Source organism: Hibiscus syriacus, unplaced genomic scaffold, assembly GCF_006381635.1.
Source record: "Hibiscus syriacus cultivar Baekdansim isolate YM2019G1 unplaced genomic scaffold, ASM638163v2 tig00111644_pilon, whole genome shotgun sequence".
In the NCBI taxonomy this organism is placed as follows: Eukaryota; Viridiplantae; Streptophyta; class Magnoliopsida; order Malvales; family Malvaceae; genus Hibiscus; species Hibiscus syriacus.
The window spans coordinates 1,554,444-1,565,657 of NW_024063144.1; the positions used below are offsets into that span (position 1 = coordinate 1,554,444).

Genomic DNA, 11,214 nt, shown 5'->3' on the forward strand with positions numbered 1-11,214 from the left:
GTAATAGAGTGAGCTTCGGAAAGCTCAGTAATACAGAACTACCAGATGATGCTACATGACATGCAGATAAATGGGAAGCCATAATTTTCTTATTGAATCAAACGTATACCAATTGCGGAATAATTTGGGGTTCCATTAGTAGTTCATCGAGTAGAAGTCATGAATCTCAGTTCATAAGAAACCTTTTATACAGTCACGTTTTCATGAGGTCGAATAGGATGTCTAGTGTGTTCTATCAGTATGATAAAATCATAATAGGTACACTAATCAAATGATAGTTCAGTAAAATCCCATAAACCATACTGTAGTAGAGCTTTTTAAACTCGTATTTTAAAACTATCTTACAAAGAGTTAACCTAATGGAACATGAGCCTACCCAAGAAAGTTCGGGGCCACGGGGCCTACCTAAGAATACATTTTAGGGCCGCGGGCTTACCCGAGAATGATCTCAGGGCCGCAGAGCCTACCTAAGAGTCACATTAGGTCCATAAAAATTTTCTAGCTTGATCAGAGCTGTACTATACAAATCTGTATCTCCAAGATACAATTTATACTGTGATACAAATCCATAAGCCATCACCATTAAGTCGGTGCATCCATAAAACAGTAACCATAGATTTCAGTGTACCTCTTGTTAAAACAACAAAACAATTTATTAAAAAAAAATAAGGAACACACTAGAGAAATCCCAGTACTTATCAGAGGCATTTTGCAGTTATTAGCATAGATAACATGAAACTGATGTCTTTTGATCAGATCCCAGGAACGAGGTCCTATTGAAGAGAATCAATTACTAACCGATCTAATTAGACATTTAAGGTTGATACTTTAGAATCCCACATGTTTTCATATGCATCAAGAGAGAGTTCAGGTATGACCGGAGTAATTTGAACTGATAAATGAGAATGAAGATTCAGGGCACTTACCATCCATGTCAATCGATTGAACTATCGAATAACTCCCAAAACTAATGTATATTAACGAGTTAATTCATTGCCCTTCCATGGTATTCACTCTTTAATACCAACAAATCTTATTCATAGATCATCTTTAGAAACATCGCTAAATATAGCTTAAAGAATCGAACATGCATCCTTATAATCTTTATTTTCTTTCCACATTACTACAATATCAAGAATTGATGACGTATTTGATTCTTAGTTCATAACCATAGGGACTGTACATCATACAAGTTTATTGTATTTCCAGACTCATCCAATTACTTACTAAATTCTCCGTCATTAAGGTTCCTTGGTTCATTTAACAATTAATGCTATCCCCGGTTACTTCATAGTTTTCCAGAGTAATTCAGACACTTCTGAGTTTCGGATACAAGTTGTACTTCCGCTCAGTTCACTTTGGTCATATACTAAAATCATTTTGTTATTCGTGATTGATTTATCTCACGAATATCCACTTCTTAATATCGAATGCGCTCTAGCGTTGAGCTGAGCTGAATACTTCCATAATTATTATCAATCCAAACTTGAGGAGACGAACTATCAATCAAGTGGTATCTATGCCATTCAAGTACTAATATAGCACTAGCATTGTTTGATCGGCTTAAATTGTGTTTCATAACATTAAAGAGCAGTACAACATCCATGTTTATTTGAATTTCTTAATTAATCTAAGACATTTACTTAGTATAGACCATAAGGGCATTTTGGTCATTTTGATGCTCAATGTTTTTCCATTCTTTTCAAAGCTTGAGGATATCTATTCATTTTTTAACTTGGTGATAATCTTGAGTCATCCATTACAAGGGTACTTTGGTCATTTTATAGATCCAGTGTATTTAAATCATTTCTTTCCATCTGATCTTATCATTTAATTCAAATGTATCATCTTTTCCAGTCGTTTCAAACAATTCTGGCAAAATAGCACCCTCGATAATTTATTCTTCAGGTATTTACTCATAACTCGGAGATTTCCAAGTTAAAAGCCTTTTCAGATATTACTAACGAATTATTAGGAATTTTCCATACAAAAGTATGATCTCAACCATTAAATCAGTAATTTATCGGTTTAAGAACAAATTCTCATGTTACTTTCTCATTCAAAGTCAACTTGGACTATTTTTACCTCTCAAGGGCATTTTCGTAATTTCTTAACTAGATAATTTCGGTATTAACTCTTAACGAAAATAATTTATACTTTAGAGATCCAATGGTTAATTGCTTTTCGAAACATTCTTTGATCTCGAAATGATTCTTTAACAGACTTCTAGTATTTTGCATAAGCCCTATTGGGTTAAAACCCGGTTATTCAAATTTTCTAAGCAAACTAGCATTTTGTATGCACATCTGTAGTTTTATCAAATCAATATGTCCTTTCAGAGTTATTAATCAACTTCCAGGGACAATTCTTGTTATCTTACAATATAAGGGTATTTCCGTAATTTTACCCTACCGAAATATTCTCATAATTTCCCATCCAAGTACCTTTGATGAAATAAATTATATGTTACAGATCCAAGCTAATTCCTTTATCACTAAACACAGAACTTGCAATTTTAATTCTAACATTCCATCAATTCCTTATAAAAGTCATCTAAACCATAATCAGTTATCGAATTTTTATTGTATTCAGATCGAGTGTATAAATTAATTAACTACACATATGAGACTAATATTATCTTATTCATGCATTTACCAATATTCACATGTTCCATAAAGCATAAAGAGGTAGTAAAGTATTACCTCGATTTTTGTGTCATACTGGTCGACCATAAAAAAACTCCATTCGAACGCCCTCGATCTTGAAAACAACTTCCAATAATTCTTCAGTTACATATCAACGGAAATTTCATCAAAAACGGAGCTTAATTGTGAAAATGAATCGAATCAGGTGTTTAATCAATAAAAAAAGCTTACCGGGTTCAAATTTGGCGAGACAAACTTCGGAATCGAAGTCAGGACATCGAAAAACATAAAATATGATTTTTCGAAAATTTTGACTTTCGAACTTCCAATTCTTTCTCTCACGATCCCAAACCATCTAAATTTTGAATTTGAATCCAAATAAATTTCCCTCACAATAAAAATAACTTATTATAAATCCTTTTTATAGTAGAGGGATATAACTGATAAAATTAAAAACTCAAAGGGCCAATTTAATACTTAGCTACCAAGGTAAGTGACCAAAATAAATCTTATTTAAACCATTAGACAACATTCATAACTATATAGAACTAGAATACAAGGTTGAATTCTCACCAAACTTGGATGACCCATGTTGTGGTTTACCCTTCATCCTTTATTAATTTTTTTCAAACAACCAACGTGCTCTCTTTTCTTTTTCTTATTTCCTTTCTTCTTTCACTGCAACTATTTGCATAGAACTCTGAAATTTCTTTAACATTCTGTACTTCATATAAACAGCATCACGCATTAGTTGGACCTCCTCATCCTCAATATAAGTCAATTGCTCCAGCAACACTAATAGATTTTGCGATATATGATGAAAAAATACATAGAAAGAAATAATGTAATTAAGCAGTAACAGAACCTTGAAATAAGGTACAGAAGCTCGGTAGCCAACAAGAGTAGAGTAAGACACACATCTGATTGCAGTAGTAGTTCGACGCTCCGTTATGGAAAGGAGTTTGCAGGTGATCCAGTAGCCATGAAAAGATGAACAAAAAGGAAATGAATGAAACTGTCTGAAAGATCACTCCAGTTATATACACTCCGAATGAATCTACAGGAAGCATAGCTCAAGATAAAAGCACGAATACCAGAAAAGAAAAGATAGAGTAAGTTGCAAGGCTTTAATCAATGGTACAGATGCAAGATTCCATTGTAAATTATTTATCTGGATTTGGAAAATGGGTTTTTGAAATTGATTCCCATCACTCATAGCTTTGCTTGGATTTATCTGTTCCTTTATTAATGAGTTGGGTTTTTTTTTCTTTCCAGTTGGCATGAACTAAAAATAATACCATGTCCTTTGTGGATACAAAAGCGGGCCGAAAGTGAAAGTTGAAAGCAATTGATTCCAATCATGGTTGCATTATCTTTACTTGAGTGGCCCTCAATTTGTTTACTAAAATAATAGTATGATAATACAATTATTTGCCCGTCAAACTTTATATCATTTTATATATTTTAATCTGAAAGAAATCTAACCTCATATTAGGGTGTGACTGATTTAGCTAAAACTTAATTTATTTTCACTCTCTTTATCATCTCAACCACATCCCTTGTTTCAATTCAAATTCAAACCAGTTATAGTCTAATTCAATTCAAAATGGAATCATTACATGAATAATTGGGGGTATAAATTGTTTTGGAGATAAAATAGAGCGAATGCAATGAATGATTTCTATAATTAAATCAAATTTATTGTGAATAATGTGAACGCTTCAAGTTCTAGTCATAAGTCAAAAACTAACACACCTAACTGATATTATACGTATAGACCAGTTCGTCGTGCCGTGCCGGCTAGGTTGTGATCGGGGTTTAATAAATTTGAATTCATATTCCAATAAAAATATTTATTTGTTTGTTTGTAATTATAAAGATATATAAAAAAAACTTGGTGGTTAGATCAGGACATTCATGTATTCAATTATAGTTATAAATATATTCTTGTACTCGTCGGTTTTTGAATGGGGTTAAATGAAGTTTAGTTATAAATATATAAAAATATATTATATTCATAATAAGAGAAAGATGTTTAAATTTTAGAGACTAATATTGAGAGATAGGGGTGTCGTAAAAAAAAATTGGGGCCTTAACTTGAATAATAATTTTTACTATTGTATATTACGTAGATTAACAAAAGGATAAAGCACACAATTGGTCCCTCGACTATAGGATATGGCTTTATTGAGTCCCTTGACTATTAGATGTTACAAAATGGTCCCCCGACTATAAGGAGTTGCTTTGTTGAGTCCCTCGACTATTAAATGTTACAAAATGGTCACTCGGCTATTCATTATGTTCTAAACTCGTCATTTTTCGTTAAAAACTTGACAACATTCTGAGACATACGTTAACCTACTGACTGAGATATGATAAAATATGATCTCATGCTCTCAAATAACTGCAACATCTTAGTCAGATGACCTCTCTTTTCCGAGTTTGGAACATAATGAATAGCTGAGTGATCATTTTGTAACTTTTAATAGTCTATGGACTCAACAAAACAACTTTTTGTAGTCAAGGGAATCAATAAAATAATATGTTATAATCGGGGATCATTTATGTACTTTACCTGAAAAAAGAACTAGAGGGATTTTTCTTATTTTTTTATAGAATAAATTACATGTTTAGTACATAAACTATCAGTTTTGTTTCATTTTAGTGCCTAAGTTCATTTGTTTCAAAAGTATATCTAACGTTTACTTTTTGTTTCATTTAGTACCCTACCGTTAAAAACTTAAGGGTACTAGTGCACGTACTATTTTTATGGGTAAATTATATCATTCATCACTTAACTATCTTCTCACTCCTCTTTTGGACACTAAAGTTTAAAAAAAATCAACTTAACTACTCAACTTTCAAATTGCTCATGTTTTAATCACTCTATTTTATTTTATTAATAACTATGTGACATGATATTTTTTTTATTGTTTTATTAATATATAATTAAAATAAAAAATAAATTTGAAAGTTAGAGTTATTAAATTAGGAGTAATTTGAAAGTTAAGTAATTAAATTAAAAAAAATAAACTTAAGTGACCAAAATAGAAGTGACAAGATGGTTGAGTGATGTATGATGTAATTTACCCATAAAAAGTGTCATGTTGTAACAATTTCGCTAAGTTTTTTATGATGGGATACTAAAATGAAAAAAATGTAAATATTTGGTAGGATTTTGAAACAAATGAAAGTTTAATATCAAAACTGATAGTTAAGATACTAAATGTACAATTTACCCTATTTATGTTAGTTATAATAATTTCAATATCCACTCGATTAACATAAACTCAATTAAAAATCATAAAAATATAAAATAAGATAATATCCTTCTGTACATTTAATTTTTTTAACTATACAAAAAAATATTTAATTATTTTTATTTATTTATCCTTTTAATTATTATTTATCATTGATTTAATAGTGTTTTATGATTGACCTTTAGCTTAATTGAATGTATCGTACCTATAATTAATTTGAATAATAGATCCTAACTTTTTCGTTTGAATTTTACTTTAAATAGAACAAATTAAGCGATCTAAATGGTAAATAAATTTTAATTATTTTTTGAGATCTAGGTTCGAGTACTATGAATATCAATAGTGTGAGTGTTTAATCTTAAATGGGTAAAAATTATCTTTGAACATATATCGCATTAATCTTTTGTGACATAAATGGCTGTCGGGGATTAGAGCTAATCAATTTTGATTCAGGTAACGGTGTAGCCTCATCGACAATGACGAACAGGTGATAATTAGATGAAAAAATGATTTTGTGCGATTAGGTGGAAAGATGTCATGCAAAAATAAGGGGCGAACGATCGATGGAATTCGACAACAAAAGGAGTGACCAGTGATAGTAGATTCAATAGCGACTTATAAGATTTAAGAACTTGAAGTTTATAAATTTAGAATATTTTGGGATTTTAAGGTGTTTAGATAATTAATGAATTTAGAATTTTTAAAAATAAAATTAAAGGAAATTAAAAATATATATATACTATGTGTCATGCCTTGATTAGATAACGGATTTTCGTTAAAAGTCATGCATCTTAAATGATAACTTTAAAATGTTAAACATTTAATTTAACACAAAATTAAATACCTAAATAAATAATAAATATATTTTAATATTTAATTTTCATTTAAACCAAAAATTTATATATTATTTTTATGATAAAAAGACATGTGAGGTCCTTGTATTTTTAGGGGAAAATCAATGTGGCCATTGAATTATTTTTTTCACCCAATATGACTCTCTAACCAGAAAATAAATCTAATATGACTCTTTGATCAATATTTTTTAGGGTAAAGTATAGTAATGGTCATTGAACATTTCTGAAGCTTGCATTTAGGTCCCTCAACTTTTAAAACTTGCAATACAGTCCCTCAACATTTATTCCGTTTGCAATATGGTCCCCCAACTTAAACCATAGTTAGAAAATTAGGATAAATTATATAAATGGTCATTGAACTTTTCAAGCACTTGAATTTAGGTCCCCCAACTTTTAAAACTTTCAAAAATAGTCCTCAATTTCATTCTAAACCTCAAATTCCAAAGTAATTCAATTTCACTCTAAACCCTAAATTCCAAAATAATTCAATTAAATTCTAAACCCCAAATTCTAAAATACTTCAATTTAAGGTTTAGAATGTAATTGAATTATTTTGGAATTTAGGGTTTATAATGAAATTAAGGTGTTTTGAAATTTTGAACATGAATTTACTATTTTCAAAAGAAACAATATGTTCTCATAATATAAAATCAGAAATTCATAAAACAGTGAGTATATTAAACACCTTGAGAACAACTAAATTACTAGACTCAAGCCATAAAGTTGCAACAGTTGTGTCTTCACCACCATCCATTAACATTTTGGAATTCAACATTAAGAATATTTTCACAGTCATGCGTAAAGCCCCATAGACCTGATATCAGTCAAACAGAGAGGTTACAAAATAAAGACCATAGACCTGATATCAGAAACATATTATAAATAGGGAAAAAAGAAAACTAGGGCAGAATGGTCAAGTAAAGCAGAAAAAAAGTAGAAAGCATTTGGGATAGAATATATATTTATCATCCCGTTAGAAATCATCCTGCTGCTTCAATAAGGATATTTCAGAACTCAAAGACATGTTAGCAGACCTAAAATGTGCCAGATGAGGAAATATATCGTAACAAAGATACAACATATGGATAAAACTTCAATTAAAATATGTAATCTGTTTTCTGAACAGTAAACAACTTAGCAATGTGACTATGACAAGAATTTAAGACGAAAAATGAAATAGTAACTATAATGGTACATATCGTTCAAGGCCGTAAGAAAATGAGTCCATCACCTTGATTGTAGAATAACTCATTAACAGTTCTTCTGCCAATAGTTCAAACTCTGAAGACGCATAATGTGCTAGCCCAAAGCTCAACACCCCCCCCCCCCCCCCGCTCAGAAGGCTTATCTGCCCCTGCACCTATATAGGATGCAAACACTTAAATTAACTTCCTCATGCCAAATCTAATTTTATCTCAGTAAACTTTACAAGCATAATAATAAAATAAGTAATACAAGAAGTGCAAGAAATGGTAACTACACCTATAAAGGAGGGAGAAGCTTAAAGAGACAACTTCAAATTTATAGGCGCACACACAATTTAATAATAGCTCAAACGGTAAAAGAAAAAATAAAACATAAAAAACACTTTGAAGGATCCAAACCAATAATCATGAGTGTTGGCCGTTTGCATTGCATGATATCAACATTTCTTAAAATCTTAACAAGAGCAAAAACTTAAAATTCTCAAACCTGAACCCGACTCTAAAGCAAAGGAACAGAAGCTCTGGCATTATTTTCAATATAGACATTAGTCCAAAGTGGCTGGTAAGGAAATTCTAGAAGAAGAGTATCTGTATCAGTTGACATATTATGATTGTTAACAGTAAGGCTTCGGGGGACAGCATCATAAAGGGTTCCAGCAACACCAGAATTATCTGGGCAGCCACGACTAACTCCTCCTGAAGTTAGAAAACAAACAAAAAATATTAAACGATGAAATCAAAAAGCTCTCAACGGTAAATTTATTTTCCAAGCTTATCATCCAACAATAGTTCATTTACTACGAAATTTATTCATTTATCTCACACCTTCAGAAGGCATCCCTCTAGCTCAAAGACACTATAATCATAAAAAAAACTGCCTTAAACTGCACTAAAATATCTAGTGAATCTTTTGAAAATTGTTTCTTTTAGCAACAAGAAAGTATTTGAAGTATTTTAGAATTTGGGGTTTAGAATTTAATTGAATTATTTTGGAATTTAGGGTTTAGAGTGAAATTGACATACTTTGGAATTTGAGGTTTAGAATGAAATTGAGGACTGTTTTGAAAGTTTTAAAAGTTGGGGGACCTAAATTCAAGTGCTTGAAAAGTTCAATGATCATTTATATAATTTACCCTAATTTTCTAACTATTGTTTAAGTTGGGGGATCATATTGCAAACGAAATAAATATTGAGGGATTATATTGTAAGTTTTAAAAATTGGGGACCTAAATACAAACTTCAAAAATATTCAGTGACCATTACTATACTTTACCCTATTTTTTATTATTGATCGTTTACGATATTAATGTAACGGTTCATAGTGCTAATGTAATAATACTAACGTGACGATCCTAAATACAAACTTCAAAAATATTCAGTGACCATTACTATACTTTACCCTATTTTTTATTATTGATCGTTTACGATATTAATGTAACGGTTCATAGTGCTAATGTAATAATACTAACGTGACGATCCACAATAATTGATAATGGACAACATAACATGTGAATTAAATTTCTTTTAAGTAAATTATATATTATTGACTACTTAATTATTTAATCATTTTACTGTTAATATCTAACATCAATACATATTGATTTGACAGTTATTAAATTCGGTATAATTATAATTTTTTTTATAATTTAATTGTGTTTTTTATTTGTATATTTATCTTCCAACCACAATATGGTGACACATGTATCATCTGGTTGATGGAATATCAAATTTTGAGTTATTCAGAATCGAACTTAGGACAATGAGAAGCGTACGCGCACAACTAGCCACTGAAGCAGGCATCATGTTTGCATAATGTTTTACACAATAATTTATTTATTTTAATTAATCCTACGCCATGATATGGAGCCATTTCAAAGCTGGGAATGGTAGAGCAATTTTGGATACTTTTTAATTATCTAAATTTTAAAATATTATTAGCAAAATATAAATGTTTAAATTAAGAAAAGAATAAAATATTTTTTGGATAATTTTAAATTAAGATAAAAATTAAAAAAGTAAGATAACAATAACATATATTTTTTAAATTAAGATAAAAATATATATTTAATAATTTAAGATAAAAATAAAATATATTTTAAATTTGAGATCTATTAAAATAAAGAATTTTTTTTAAAAGTTAAGATAAAAATAAAATATATTATTTAAGTTAAGATAAAACTAAAATATATTTTTTTAAGTTAAAATAAAAATAATATATATATTTAAGTTAAATATAAATATAAAATATATTTTTTAAAAATTAATAAGTGAAATTAATTTAATTTTGTATTTAATTTAATATAAATATATATTAAGAATTTATAATTTAAAATACAAAATATATTCTGAGTTGGAAATCCAGCACTTGTGATGGTAAAGTTGCGTGGCATTCCTCCTATTTGCTTGGGTTCGATTTTTTTCAGCAGCTTTAATATTATTTAAGCCGTTTTGACACCAATTAAAGGGGAAATGTGTCACCCTTTGATTGGGTTTTAAATATATTAAATCAAATATATTAAAATAAAACTTAATTAAGTGATGACAAGTGTCATCATTTGATTGGGGATTAAATTTATTAAATTAATTTAAATTAGTGTTAAATTGATAGAATATACAAAATCAAGGATTAAATATGTAAATATACAAATTTTATTAATAGTCATATCACTACTTTTGTTAAATATTAACGGTAAGTGGTTTGATTGAATACAATTAAATAGTCAGTGGTTTGATTGATAAAATTAAAAGAATGATGACAAAAGTAAAATGGCTAAATAGTTAAGTGGACAATTGAATAATTTATCTTTTTTTCCGACAAATTGAGTTTTTCAAAAGGTCAAGGGCTTAATTATTTTTATAAAAAAATAAAAATAATTTAAATTTTAAATATACTCAAAATATTTTTCAAAAAATTAAATATAAAAATATTTAAAATAAAAATTAAATTACTAAAAAATAAATATACATATTAAAAATATTAAAAATACTACTAAAAACTAAAAGAAAATAAATATATGTCATAAACTATAAAATGATTACTTATAAATTATTAAAACTTTAAAATATTTTTTTAAAATATATCATATATAATATATACATGTAATATATAATCATATAGTAAACACTTATATAAAATATTTTTATTAGATTAGTTGAGACTTATAAATTTTTTACTTAAATATAATTAGGAAAAATAATAAGTTTTTTGTATCAATACACTCATTTAAGCATACTTCAGACAATTCTAAAA

At 28.7% G+C, this 11,214-nt stretch overlaps 1 pseudogene; it reads right to left on the bottom strand.

The window, feature by feature from the left end:
• Window positions 1–2,702: 2,702 nt before the first annotated feature.
• On the bottom strand, window positions 2,703–3,861 carry LOC120166716 (annotated as a pseudogene).
• Window positions 3,862–11,214: the final 7,353 nt, after the last annotated feature.